Below are 13942 nucleotides of genomic sequence, written 5' to 3'. Positions count from 1 at the left end.
GACCGGAGCTGTGGCCGCAAGGTGGTCGGTGCCTGTCGTGGCGGCAATCCCCGAACCCGCTGGTGGACCCCAGTGGTGAGGGAGGCCGTCAAGCTGAAGAAGGAGTCCTATCGGGCCTTTTTGGCCAGTGGGACTCTGGAAGCAGCTGATGGGTACCGACAGGCCAAGCGGAACGCAGCCTCGACGGTTGCTGAGGCAAAAACTCGGGCTTGGGAGGAGTTCGGGGAGGCCATGGAGAACGATTTCCGGACGGCCTCGAGGAGATTCTGGTCCACCATCCGGCGGCTCAGGGGGGGGAAGCGGTGCACCGTCAACACCGTGTATGGTGAGGGCGGGGCTCTGCTGACTTCAACTAGGGACGTTGTGAGTCGGTGGGGGGAATACTTCGAGGGCCTCCTCAATCCTACCGACACGCCTTCCGATGAGGAAGCAGAGTTGGGGAGCTCGGACGTGGGACCTCCCATTTCTGGGGCTGAGGTTGCCGAGGTGGTCAAAAAACTCCTCGGTGGCAAGGCCCCGGGGGTGGATGAGGTCCGTCCTGAGTTCCTCAAGGCTCTGGATGTTGTGGGGCTGTCTTGGTTGACACGCCTCTGCAGCATCGCGTGGACATCGGGGGCAGTGCCTCTGGACTGGCAGATCGGGGTGGTGGTCCCCCTCTTTAAAAAGGGGGACCGGAGGGTGTGTTCCAACTATAGGGGGATCACACTCCTCAGCCTCCCTGGTAAGGTCTTTTCGGGGGTACTGGAGAGGAGGATCCACCGGATAGTCGAATCTCGGATTCAGGAGGTGCAGTGTGGTTTTCGTCCTGGCCGTGGAACAGTGGACCAGCTCTATACCCTCCGCAGGATCCTGGAGGGAGCATGGGAGTTCGCCCAACCGGTCTACATGTGTTTTGTGGACTTGGAGAAGGCGTTCGACCGTGTCCCTCGGGGACTCTTGTGGGAGGTGCTCCGGGAGTATGGAGTGCCGGACTCCTTGATATGGGCTGTTCGGTCCCTGTATGACCGGTGTCAGAGTTTGGTCCGCATTGCCGGCAGTAAGTCGGACATGTTTCCTGTGAGGGTTGGACTCCGTCAGGGCTGCCCTTTGTCACCGATTCTGTTCATAATTTTTATGGACAGAATTTCTAGGCGCAGCCAGGGCGTTGAGGGGGTCCGGTTTGGCGGCCTCAGAATCGGGTCTCTGCTTTTTGCGGACGATTTGGTTCTGTTGGCGTCGTCAGGCCGTGACCTTCAGCTCTCACTGGAGCGGTTCGCAGCCGAGTGTGAAGCGGCTGGGATGACCATCAGCACCTCCAAATCTGAGACCATGGTCTTCGGCCGGAAAAGGGTGGAATGCTCTCTTCGGGTCGGGAATGAGATCCTTCCCCAAGTGGAGGAGTTCAAGTATCTCGGGGTCTTGTTCACGAGTGAGGGACGAATGGAACAGGAGATTGACAGACGGATTGGTGCGGCGTCTGCAGTGATGCGGGCTCTGCACCGGCCCGTCGTGGTGAAGAAGGAGCTGAGCCAGAAGGAGAAGCTCTCGATTTACCGGTCAATCTATGTTCCTACCCTCACCTATGGTCACGAGCTGTGGGTAGTGACCGAAAGAACGAGATCGCGAATACAAGCGGCCAAAATGAGTTTCCTCCGCAGGGTGTCTGGGCTCTCCCTTAGAGATAGGGTGAGAAGCTCGGTCATCCGGGAGGGGCTCGGAGTAGAACCGCTGCTCCTCCGCATCGAGAGGAGTCAGATGAGGTGACTCGGGCATCTGGTGAGAATGCCTCCTGGACGCCTCCCCGGTGAGGTGTTCCGGGCCCGTCCCACTGGGAGGAGGCCCCGGGGAAGACCCAGGACACGTTGGAGAGACTATGTCTCTCGGCTGGCCTGGGAACGCCTCGGGGTCCCCCCGGAAGAGCTGGAGGAAGTGGCCGGGGACAGGGACGTCTGGGTCTCTTTGCTCAAGCTGCTGCCGATCCCCGGACCAGCGGAAGATAATGGATGGATGGATAAAGCATTAATAACTTAAAGATATGATATGGACGGAAAGCAACAAAACTGTTAATGTCTATATATTCTTGTTGTATCAAAGTCCTTGTCAACATTCAGGCATTTTTTATATTTACAGTTAAGTATTCAATATAGGCCTTGCTTCCATAAAAGTTTGTAAATTATCTATAATGCAGAAAAAATGTAAATCTGTAATTTTTCGTTTTATTTGAACCTCTATTTTAAAGATTTGTGTACAAAGGAAATTATTTTCCAAGTATTCACTGACAAACTGTATTGTATTTAGAAAATATAAAGCAATTTCAATTTTGATGCAAGCGGCACACTAAAAAAAAGTTAAGAGGGAGGCGAAGGCAGACACAAAAGTTTATTGAATATACAAGTAATATTCTGGAAGATTCTACAAACTGCAGATTAATTGGCAACAGGTGAGGGTGTCAGTGTTGGGTACAAAAGGAGCACCTAACAAAGGCTTAGTCTTTCCAATCAAGGATGTGCTGTGGCTCACCATTTTGTGGCAAACGCCATCTGAGAATCATTGATCAGTTAAAAAATTAACATATCTCAATAAACGTTTGGAAGAATTTTGATGTTTCAACATCTTTTAAAAGTAGTATTGTAAAATAAATAAATTCAGGGAGCCTGGAAAAATCACTGCATGTAAAGGCCAAGGATGGAAAACTGGGAAAAAAAAGGGAATAACAATACCCTCTAATCGCATATGATCCACAAATACAAAGCTCTCTCAATTTGATCCGTTTGCTATAGATAAGAAATTCGCACCATTGACACCGTATGTCACATCGATGCTCAAACCGTAAATCTGATAACATGAGACTTAAAGAACAGTTGGTTTGTGTAATCATACTAGCCACCCTTGATAATAAGACATATAACTTGTTTTTATAAAACTATCGAGTTAATTGGTGATTTAAAGATTGATCCCCATAAGTCCACACAGTTAGATTTATAGTATAGAGTAGTATCTGTGAGTAGACTGTGTAAATTATATATAAAGGTTTGATTCAGTATCACCTTGGATTTTTGAATTGCTAAAGAGTTAAACATTTTCCATTTAATATGATGAATATGTTGTTTACATGTTAAACAATGATAATTACAACCCCAAGACATTTCAATAAGACAAATTTATTCTTTTAACTTTTAATATTTTCTCTCCAAAAACCATAGATTTAGTTTTAACATTAAGAGACTATTTATTCACTTCAAGTCAAAGTTTAGTGGCTTCCAGTTCCTCTCCAAGATCATACAACATCTCCTTCATCTTTTTCACAGAGCAAAACAAATTTGTATCACCTTCAACAGCAACACTGCCATTTTGGATTGGCCTTGCTTTTTCTTAATAGTCTATGATGCTACCAAGTTCTTGCCAGAGGAGGAAAAGCCCTAACCCTCATCCTGGCACGAATGATCTACTGATGGGAATAGTCTGATGGTCAGCTTGATTGACTTATAAAATAGTAACAGAAATAGCATTTAGAAGGAAAGCTCAAGTTAAACAACTGATGCTAAAGTAATGGCAAAAGCAAATGAGAAAAAACAAAAGCAATACAGAAATGATGAAAACAAAACTATTGAAATTAACAAAAACAATAGTTAAAGGGTCCGTGTAACGCTTTGCAGTGCTTTGATCCATTTTTAGAATTCACATGAAAAAGATGAAAATTGGGTTCAAAACTTCAATTTTCAATTTTCCAGACAACTCAGAAAACAGATAATTGATGTTGTTTGTTCATTTCATTGTAATTTGTCGGTGGAAAGTAAAATTAGTTAATATTCCAATTTTCAATTTCTGCGTCGTGGTTGGACTGAACCATGCACGCGGGGGCTGGGGGATGTCTTCTTTTTTGATTACTTTTATCATTATTATTATCCGTTTTGCTGTTGTCTAGTTTTTCATTATAATATTCCAGAGGCAGACGTTTCAGGTGCAGTAAAACAGCCACAGTGTGGTCTCTATGGAAATGGTGTGAATGAGAGGCAACCACCAACCTAACACATGGAAACACTTCTACAATCAAGCTGAATCAGAGAGAGGAAGGAAAGGAGGTTAGAAGAGCCAGAATATGAGGAGGAGGACACAGAAGCTGTTAGATAAGAATAAACACCTGCTTAGTATTATGGAAAGGTTGCAGTCTGAACTGGTTTGATAGTGAGAATTTGATTGTTCTTAATGCATTCTTCAACTATGCACCTCACAGCATCTTTTCTTCCTGTCACTGTCAGAACAGGCATGAGAGATCATAATAAAACTATGAGTCAGAAAAGAAGCTGTTACATCAAACCAACAGTCAGCTGTCGGGAATATGAGAAGCATCAGCAGTAAAATCCTAACCCCTGGTACTATAGGATCCTGCTATAAAAAGGACCATGTCACTCTCTATACAGAATAAAATGTTGTAATTCCATATCGATGTCGAACACACTGCATTATTGCATTGAGTATTTAAAAACAGGAACTAGATTTGGTTCATAAACATAACCAAAGAGCAAAGGAAACTGAAAGTTTTCCAATAAAAATATAAAGAATAAGAAAACCAGGAAAAGAAAAGGAGCTTTCCCAAAGAGGTGTCAATCACAGGACTTAGTTTTGGTACTAAGTACCGTGTCATATTTGGATGTGAGGAGTTTGGAAATTAGATCAGTGTATTTCAGTGTATTATCTTTGTATGTTCCTCAGGTCTTTCTTAAATATTTTTGTGAGTGAATAACATCCAAGTGTATTGTTTTTGTTGTGGGTACTCAATAAGGACACCGTTGCTTGAAGAGAGAATGTACTTTATCGAACTGGTCTTCATGTAGACAGTAACAACAACCAAGTCTGACCCTTGTGGTTCATGTGCTCACAGACACCACACGCCCCCTGCTGTCTGATAATATAAGCTAAGCAAATAAGCATTTGCTGTTATCATTACATCTTCCCTTTTTTCTTTCAAAATAAAAGCATTCTACTTTTATGAACATAACCTCTCAGTTCAACATAAAGGAATTTTACTTCTATAACAATGACTTCTTTCTTTTTCAAACATAAACATAAATCCTCACTCTCTTGACAAACTTAAAGTCGTCTTCCTTTATATGATGAATAACGATATATCTCTTTTTATTTGGTAAACTAAACTCAGTCAACTTAAAGTTAACAACACAATCAGCTTGCACTAACCTCAGTCTGTACCACTCAAGTACACAACTGTACTAACAGTTAAAGAGGTATCATGACATCATAACCTTGCCACCAACATATAAACATGTTTAAATCTGTTCAATGAGTCTCTCAGGTGGTGTCACGTTTCTTGACGATTTTCTGAGTGTTTGTTCTTGCATGTGGGTAGGTGCCTCAGGTGATGGAGTCTTGAGTGTGTGTTGAGGTTGTTCAGCAGCCTCAACCCTCTGTTCTACTGTCGCGGGTCCCTTGAGAAGATCTCTGCGATTTCGTCTCAGGAGAGCTCCATCTTCTGTCTGTATGGTGTATGACCTTGGCTGAACTTCACTTAACACATTTGCTTTCTGTGTCCATGTGTTTGTTTTGTCTTTAAACCTCACTTGGTCCCCTGCATGCAGTTCAGGTTCTTTCTTCCTCTGTCATAATAGAACTTCTGCTTTGCTTTTTGCTGCTCCTTGACCTTCTTCACACTGTCTCCCTCCTTTGTTTTGAGCAGGTCATCCTGGATGGGCAGGTTTGATCTCAGGCGTCGTCCCATCAGGAGCTGAGCTGGTGACACACCACACTCAAGTGGAGTTGTGCGGTATACCAGCAGGCTCTGGTAGAAGTCAGTGTCACCGTCTCTTGCCTTACCCATCAGCCTCTTCACCGTTTGGACTGACTTTTCCACCAGCCCGCTAGATTGTGGGTAATGAGGACTTGATGTTGCGTGAACAAAGTCCCATTCTGCAGCGAACTGTCTGAACCTCATGTTGAAAAATTGTGGTCCGTTGTCTGTAAATACTTCACCTGGCACACCGTGTCTTGAGAATATGGCTTTAATGGATGTAATAACAGCCTCTGCGGTTGTGGTGTGCAATCTACATACCTCTGGATACAGGGAATAATAGTCTGTGACCACAATGTAGTCCTTTCCTCCAGAAACAAAGAGGTCAGCACCAACCTTCTGATACGGTCGGTGTGGCTTAAGTGGCTATGCCGGATTGCTTGCTTGATATTTCAGACATATCGAGCAGTTTGACACCTCGTTTGTCACATCCTGATTGATCCGTGGCCAATACATCACCTCACGTGCTCTCTTTTTGCATTTTTCAATGCCAAGATGCCCTGTATGTATCTTCTTGAGCATGTCTCCTCGCAGATTCTTTGGGATGACTGTCTTGCTTCCCTTGTAGATGATACCCTCCACCACTGACAGCTCTGCTCTGCAGTTCCAGTACTCTTGAATGACAGGTGAGCAGTCTTGCTTACAGTTGGGCCATCCATCTATGATCGTGTTGCACAGTGTTTCCAACGTGTCGTCTTTGCTTGTCTCAGTTCTTATGAGCTCCATTTTCCCATCTGCGATAGGCAGTGCACTTGTGATCATGTTCACATATGCTTTTACATCATCATTCATTTTGGTGCTCGCCGGCTCTTTCGGGTCAACAGCCCTGGATAAAGTCTCAGCTGTGTACATCAGCTTACCGGGGGTGTACATCACGTTGAGTGTGTAGCGTTGCAGCCGGATCATCATTCTTTGGATTCTCAGCGGACAGTCATTGAGTGGCTTTTGGAACAATGCAATCAGAGGTTTATGGTCAGTTTCAACACTGATTGCTTGCCCTGACACAAACTGGTGGAATCTTTCACAGGCATATGTTATGCTGAGCAGTTCTTTTTCAATTTGTGCATATCTTGTCTCTGCATCCGTCATGGATCGCGAAGCATATGCAACAGGTTGCCAGTCATCATACTTCTGCATAAGAACAGCTCCAAGCCCACTCTGTGATGCATCTGATGAGATCTTAATAGGTCTTACTGCAGACATCCCAAGTCTCCCGGAAGGTCCGGGAGTCTCCCTGATATTGATAGTTAATCACAGATGCCCGCGAGTCGGATAAAATATCCCGGATTTTAGACTATTCGAGGGAGTTTTTTTTTTTTTTTCAATGCGAGTGAGAGCGTGCAGGCAATAACTCGTGCACCATGCGCGTTTCGACTGCGCAGGCACGAGAGAGAGAGTGGTGTGGGGAGAGGTTGCTTGTGAAACCTGTGCGTATCTGTTCAAAGCGACACTCTGTTCAACGAGCGCTCAGGGCGACTGCTTGTCAGAGGGCGGCGGCGGCGGGGGGGAGAGAGACTGAGTCATCTCCCTGAAATGAGTTTTTGGAACTTGGGATGTCTGCTCACTGGATCATAAAACTTCAGAACTGGTTCCTCTGTAAGCAGTTTTTTCAAGTCACACCATGATTTCTCATGTTCATGATTCTACTCCCATTCAATTTTCTTTTCAGTCAGCTGTCTCAGTGGCGCCATCTTTTCAGAGAGATTGGGTATGAATCTTCCCATGTAGTTGATCATGCCATTAAACCTCGGCACGTCCTTCTTGCATTGTGGCCTTGGCATGTTTTCAATTGCTGACACTTTTCTAGGATCCGGTCTGATGCCTTCACTGCTCAGGATGTCTCCCACAAATGTCAGTTCCTTCACACCCAGCTGGCATTTCTCTTTATTCAGCTTCAGGTTTGCTTTTCTGGTTGCCTCAAGAACTTTTCTCAGTCTCATGTCATGTTCAGCTTTTGTGCTGCCCCACACGATGATGTCATCCATTGATGTGTCGACTCCTTCTAGGTGCTCATAAATCATGTGTATCGTTTTGTGATACACCTCAGGTGCTGAGGCAATGTCGAATGGCAGTCACCGGAATCTATATCTGCCAAATGGACTGTTGAATGTGCACAGTTTTGAGCTTTCACTGTCCAGCTTTAGCTGCCAAAATCCTGATGATGCATCTAGTTTGCTGAAGTACTTTGCATTTGCAAACTGTGACATTATTTCTTCTCTTGTAGGCAGTTTGAAATGTTCTCTCTTTATTACTCTATTCAGATCTCTAGGATCCATGCAAACTCTGGGCTTTCCATTCTTTTTCTCCACAATGACAAGAGAACTCACCCACTCAGTTGGTTCATCAATCTTTTCAATTACTCCCAGGTTCTCCATCCTGTCCAACTCATCTTTCAGCGGCTTTCGAAGAGCAAATGGCACTTTGCGGCATGGATGAATGACTGGTGGCACACTTTTATCCACTCTGATTGTGTGTTCTCCAGAAAGGCAGCCAAGACCCTGGAATAGGTCACTATGTTCTTTCATCAAATCATCATAGTCCATATCATCAGTTTCTACAACAAACACTCTCTTAACTAGGTTCAGTCTCTCACAGGCATTTAAACCTAGTATGGGCTGCACATTCTTCGGCACCACGATGAATGTTAGTGTATGCTCTTTGTCCTTGTGTGTCACTTTAACCATGCATTTTCCTTTCACAGGTATTTCTGCTCCAGAGTATCCACTCACTTTCACCTTTGTTGCATGTATTTTGGGTCTGGGTCTGATTTTCTTGAACTCTGCTTCTGATATGACGTTTGCTTGAGCTCCGGTATCCAGCTTAACCTCCAAATGCGTGTCATTCACTTTGAGTGTCATTATCCAATCCTTTTTTCCCATTTTGTTTTCTATCACAGCATCTACATAGAATTCCTCCATGTCATCTTCATCCACTGTATGGACTTTGCTTTGTCTTGGGGTTTGATTCTTGCAGCACCGAGCATAATGGTTATTTTTGTTACAGTTGTTGCATAGTTTGCCATATGCTGGACATTTTTTAGGTGGATGCTGCGTGCCACATCGACCACAAGTCTTTTCTTTTCTGTCACTGTTAAATGGTGACTTTGATTGTTGTTTAATTTCAGAGGTAGCACTCTTTTTATTGACTCTGTGTGTGTTCTTATTCACAGCATCTACCTTGCAGACATCACTGAACAGTTCTTTTGCTTGTACTTTCACAGCCTCAGCTGCTCTGCAGTTTTAATGCTTTTTCCAGGTCGAGATTTTCTTCTCTCAGTAGACTCTCCCTTAGACCATTATCTGGAATCCCGCACACAAGTTTGTCCTTTATCAAAGAGTCTGTCAGTCCTCCAAATTCACACGTCTTACTTCTGTTCCGCAGCTCTGTTACATACTGATCAATTGTCTCCCCTGTCTTCTGTACACATGTGAAGAATCTGTGCCTCTCAAATGTCACATTTCTCTTAGGTATACAGTAAGCCTCAAAATGCTCCATTATTTTATTCAGCTTCATTCCGTCTCCATCAGCAAACGTGAAGTTATTATAGACTTCCAATGCGTCCTCACCCACGACGTGCAAAAACACTGACGCTTGCTTTTTGTCACTTTCCTCGTCCAGTCCAATTGCCGCCAGGTACAAAGCAAAACGTTGCTTAAACCTTCTCCAATTTTCAGCCACATTCCCAGTCAGTTGAAGGGCGGGTGGTGGGTGTAAGGCTAGGCGTCCACTATTCCGGCACGTCAACATAACTCGCCGGATTGGATGCCTAGTTGTCGCCGTGTTGCTACTACAGTGGGTGTGTGGGGCGTGTATGGCTCCGGGGGAAAGTAAATAACTTGTGATTTTAACCAACCGAAGTTTCTCCCTCTAAAAATTTGAGTTTTGGAGGGAAATTAATGTGTATAAATCGTCAGCAATGGAACATTATTTCATATTGTACCATGGATCCGGATCTGCGAGCGAGGAGAGCTGCTATTGTGCTGCTGCTGCTGCTGCGACACAGGAGAACACATGATCTACTGTCATTGGATAACGCACTCCGTCTGCCGTGGCAAATTTGCATAAAGTCCGGCCGAGCCCAACTTTTTGACGTGCCGCAGGTCTGCCGCTCGCCGTGCCGGAATCCCAGCATGCTTTGCGAGCACGGCGACAACGATCGGCCGGATTTCATTGAAAATGAATTGAATGCGTTGGATACGGCTTGACGTGCCGGAATAGTGGACGCCTACCGTAAGCCGTCCATGTTGCTGTCGCTAGGTCCTCACGGCGAGTTAAGGCTCTAGCATGGTTGCCGCATCTGCTCGCGCGAGCGGTGTTGATGACGTCACGAGTTCGTGCCCGCCATAGGACCCTATATAGTGGCGCAAGTCGTTGCGCGAGTAGTTGCAATTTTCTCCGTCAAAGAGGTGGCGCTGCTACGTGAAGGTTACCGCTACTCTACAACCACGAAAGTGGAGAAGAAAACAATGCCGCTGTCAAGAGCAAGAATACTGTAATTAATGATACTGCTGCAGTTTTCAGATCATTTTAATTTTTTAATTCAGTCAATAGAGGTAAAGGTCTGAAGCCCCCGGCATCAAAAGAGTCTCTGCCCTCTTCTTTGCCTTCACGTATCTGTCCCGTAGCTTCTTCCACACATTCTTACAGAACTCTCCCTCTTTCCCCAAAGTTCTGCCAATCTCTGTGCAGCAGTTTTGGGAGTTTACGTTGCTCCCTGTGCTGTTTCACTGGAGTTTCGTACAGCTGCCTGTACAAACGCACCTCCTCACTGAGCCTGGTCTCACATCGGTCCATCCAGTTCGTTGTGCTCGGCGCCGCCAAGTTACAAAAATCGACTGGTGCACGACAACGTGCTGCGCCGTCTTTTCAAGGGAAGCGCCATGCCTGAAACGTCATTTTGACGTCACGGTGCGACACCGCCGTGACAGACGCGGCAACCATGCTACCGCCTTTAGCAACAAAAGTTCACTGCTAAGCTGATGCGTCGTTACCGTTAGCTGGGTGGCTTACCGCGCTAGCTTGCCTCGGTAGCTCGTCCTTGTTGTTAATGTTCACGTCCGTTACCTCTCTTCAAGTCCATCTTCTGACACCATGTATTGTTTTTGTTGTGGGTACTCAATAAGGACACCGTTGCTTGAAGAGAGAATGTACTTTATCGAACTGGTCTTCATGTAGACAGTAACAACAACCAAGTCTGACCCTCGTGGTTCATGTGCTCACAGACACCACACGCCCCCTGCTGTCTGGTAATATAAGCTAAGCAAATAAGCATTTGCTGTTATCATTACACCAAGAAAATTCCAGAACTTGGAAGGTTTTCCTGAGAATAAATTACATTTTGAAAAGACAGTGCATGCTATGCAGACTCCCTATCAGTGGTTTTCATGTTGTGGCATGATATGCCCATCAGCAAAAAAACGGTTGGAACTGTCATCATTAGTTATCACTTCTCTAACATGGCCTTTCTAAAACTCTTCTGTTTCCCTTTAGGCTAAATGAAAGGGTAGGACAGTGTGTTTGAGAAAATTACTCTGGGAGAGAAAGTTCCAAACAAATGCATCGCAACAAAGGATTTCATCCTCCAGAAATCCTAAATATTTTTCATCCCACTTTCTTTCATAACGCTTTCAATGACCCTTTAGTGCTTGAACCAGGGATTTAAGCAGAGCTGCTCAGTTTGTACAGGATTGGACACGCTTTGTTGCATTCTTCATCCGCAGGCAGATGTTAAAAGCTATCATCATGGAACGTTGTGTAAGACTTAGAGGGCTTGAGCAATAGATTTTAGGTTCATCAGAGTTCGCCACATCTGCCGTAGTAAACGGGCAGATTGCGCTCTTGTGCCATGCGGTGAAGGATTTGACTTGATGAAAGAACAGGAGAGAGCACAAACAAATATTCAAGATTCAAAATTCAAGAAATGTACAGTAAAATGTAAAAGCAACAGAATACAACCAAAGATAAGAGACAAAAGGAAATGAACAAATGATTTGCTTTTACAGCTGCAACCGCCATGCATGCACTGGGTGCCTGAGGTTGGGTGTGGTTTCAAATGAGTTCCCACTGTCACATGAGTCTGCGATGATATGTGTAATTATAGTTTTATTGCAGTGCCAGTTGGCCTTGCGAAAGTAAAGTTCTCTCTCAAATGGTTAAATATTACCATTGCGTCCTGATGAACGATAAATCACACTGATATAATTTCAGTTATTAGTGATGGATATTTGATCAAGTGCTGTGTGTGTGTGTGTGTGTGTGTGTGTGTGTGTGCGTGCGTGTGTGTGTTTGTTTTGTCTCATCTTAAAACAGAAAATATACGTATGTGATCTTATAGTTTTATTTTTCCTTTAGCTTAATCACCAAAACCAGATCTGTTTCCATATTCTTACACTTTTAGTGAGTTGCCGTTCTAACTTTAAATCCTCACAGTGGCAGATGTTTGTATTGAGAAATATACATAATATGATACATGTAGTAAGGAATTACTTGATCAACATTTAACACATTGATTATGATGAGAATTATAAAAAATCTGATATATCTGCTCTTTGGGACCTTAAATATGAAACTATACCTAATGGTAAAACTTTATCTTAGTACTCAATCATCTTTTTTGTATTACATTCCCCTGTTTGTGGTAATTTTGTTTTCTACCCTTCCCCAGTCTAATTCCTGCCTCACATGTTTGGCTCACTGCATGAGACAAGGGCTAAAGAGGACACGCTGATAATCCCGACTGGCCAAGGTGAATCAGGACAAATGAACACACATAAACAAATCATGGACACTGACTAAAATAAAATTATTCAGCGACTGCTGGCTGGCTTTGGAATGTGATGTTTGACAAATAAAAAATCCTCCACATTCATAATTGATTGTTGGCACTGATCACAGTAGTGAATAGTTCAATTTACAAAATTACAGAAAAGGGTTCAGAGTAACATTATCATTGCTTTTATTAGGCATAATCCCATAGGTATTAAACCATGTGAGCACGGATGCAAATCCATCCATCCACCAAACCATCTGTCATTTATTTCATACTGCTATATATTTACAATTACATCATATGAATAGAAAGTGAAACCACACACAGATTAACATTTTGTCTGAAATATACAATAACATACACACAAACACACGTGCTTTAATATGAACACTCACAACACATCCAAAGCAATATGTCATCTTATCCAAAGACAGACAGAGTCACATTGAAAAATTAGTACCAACATGCAACAAACTACAACAAACTTTCAAAGTTTTGTTTGTTTGGTAGATGAGTTAATTGGGGCAAACAAGACAGAAAAAAATTAGTAAAAAAGAACTACAGAAGAGGATCAAAATGTCAGCTGAGGAACCATTTTTGGTGTTAGTCCAATAGAAAAGATCAATGGGTTTCTATTTTCCTTGTTTTAAAGTGGACAAAATGTTTTGTGCGCCTTCAGAGATAATTGTAGGTGCACAGACTTTTTTTGTAGCTTTACTAGCTTGCTTGTCATGTCAAACATTCACAAACTAAAAATTGATTTACTGATTTTGAAAGCCTCATAAGGATCCTGTCACATACACATACACATACACATACACATCCACATCCACATACACGTAAATCCCTACATTCTGATTTGTCTGGGTTTGCTTGTGTCAAAGTATCGGAAAGCACAGGTGGAGGCCTTTTTAATTCTTACAAGCTTGGTCAAAAAGGAAAAAAAAGGGTTCATGTAACTGCTGCAACAAGCTGATAGTAGAAGTGTTTCAAATAAAACCTCATAGAGCATTGTCAGTGAGACAATAATTGTGATCTAGCCCAATGTGTTAAGAAAACATGCTTCTAGATTAGCTTGGTAGTGTCAATGTTAGCTCAGTCATCCAGCAATGTTGCAGCATTTTGGATGACAGAGCACAAATACATCTTCTGGTGAAACAATCATGAAAAAAGGAAGTATCTGTGAAATGTAGTTCTTTTCTAGACAAAAATTACAAACGGAATAATTCTAATTACCACTCACCTATAGTGAAGTCTTTTAATATGGAGCAAGATGGAGTATCTCCTTAATTTACACCAATTAAGCCATTTAATTAGTCAGTCAATGCAAGTGTGTAGTTTTGTCGTGCATAGGCAAGTGTACACACTTAAGCACTCAATCGCTAGGTGTA

Source organism: Odontesthes bonariensis, chromosome 21 (assembly GCF_027942865.1).
Source record: "Odontesthes bonariensis isolate fOdoBon6 chromosome 21, fOdoBon6.hap1, whole genome shotgun sequence".
NCBI lineage: Eukaryota > Metazoa > Chordata > Actinopteri > Atheriniformes > Atherinopsidae > Odontesthes > Odontesthes bonariensis.
Note: the sequence above shows the minus strand (reverse complement) of the source record.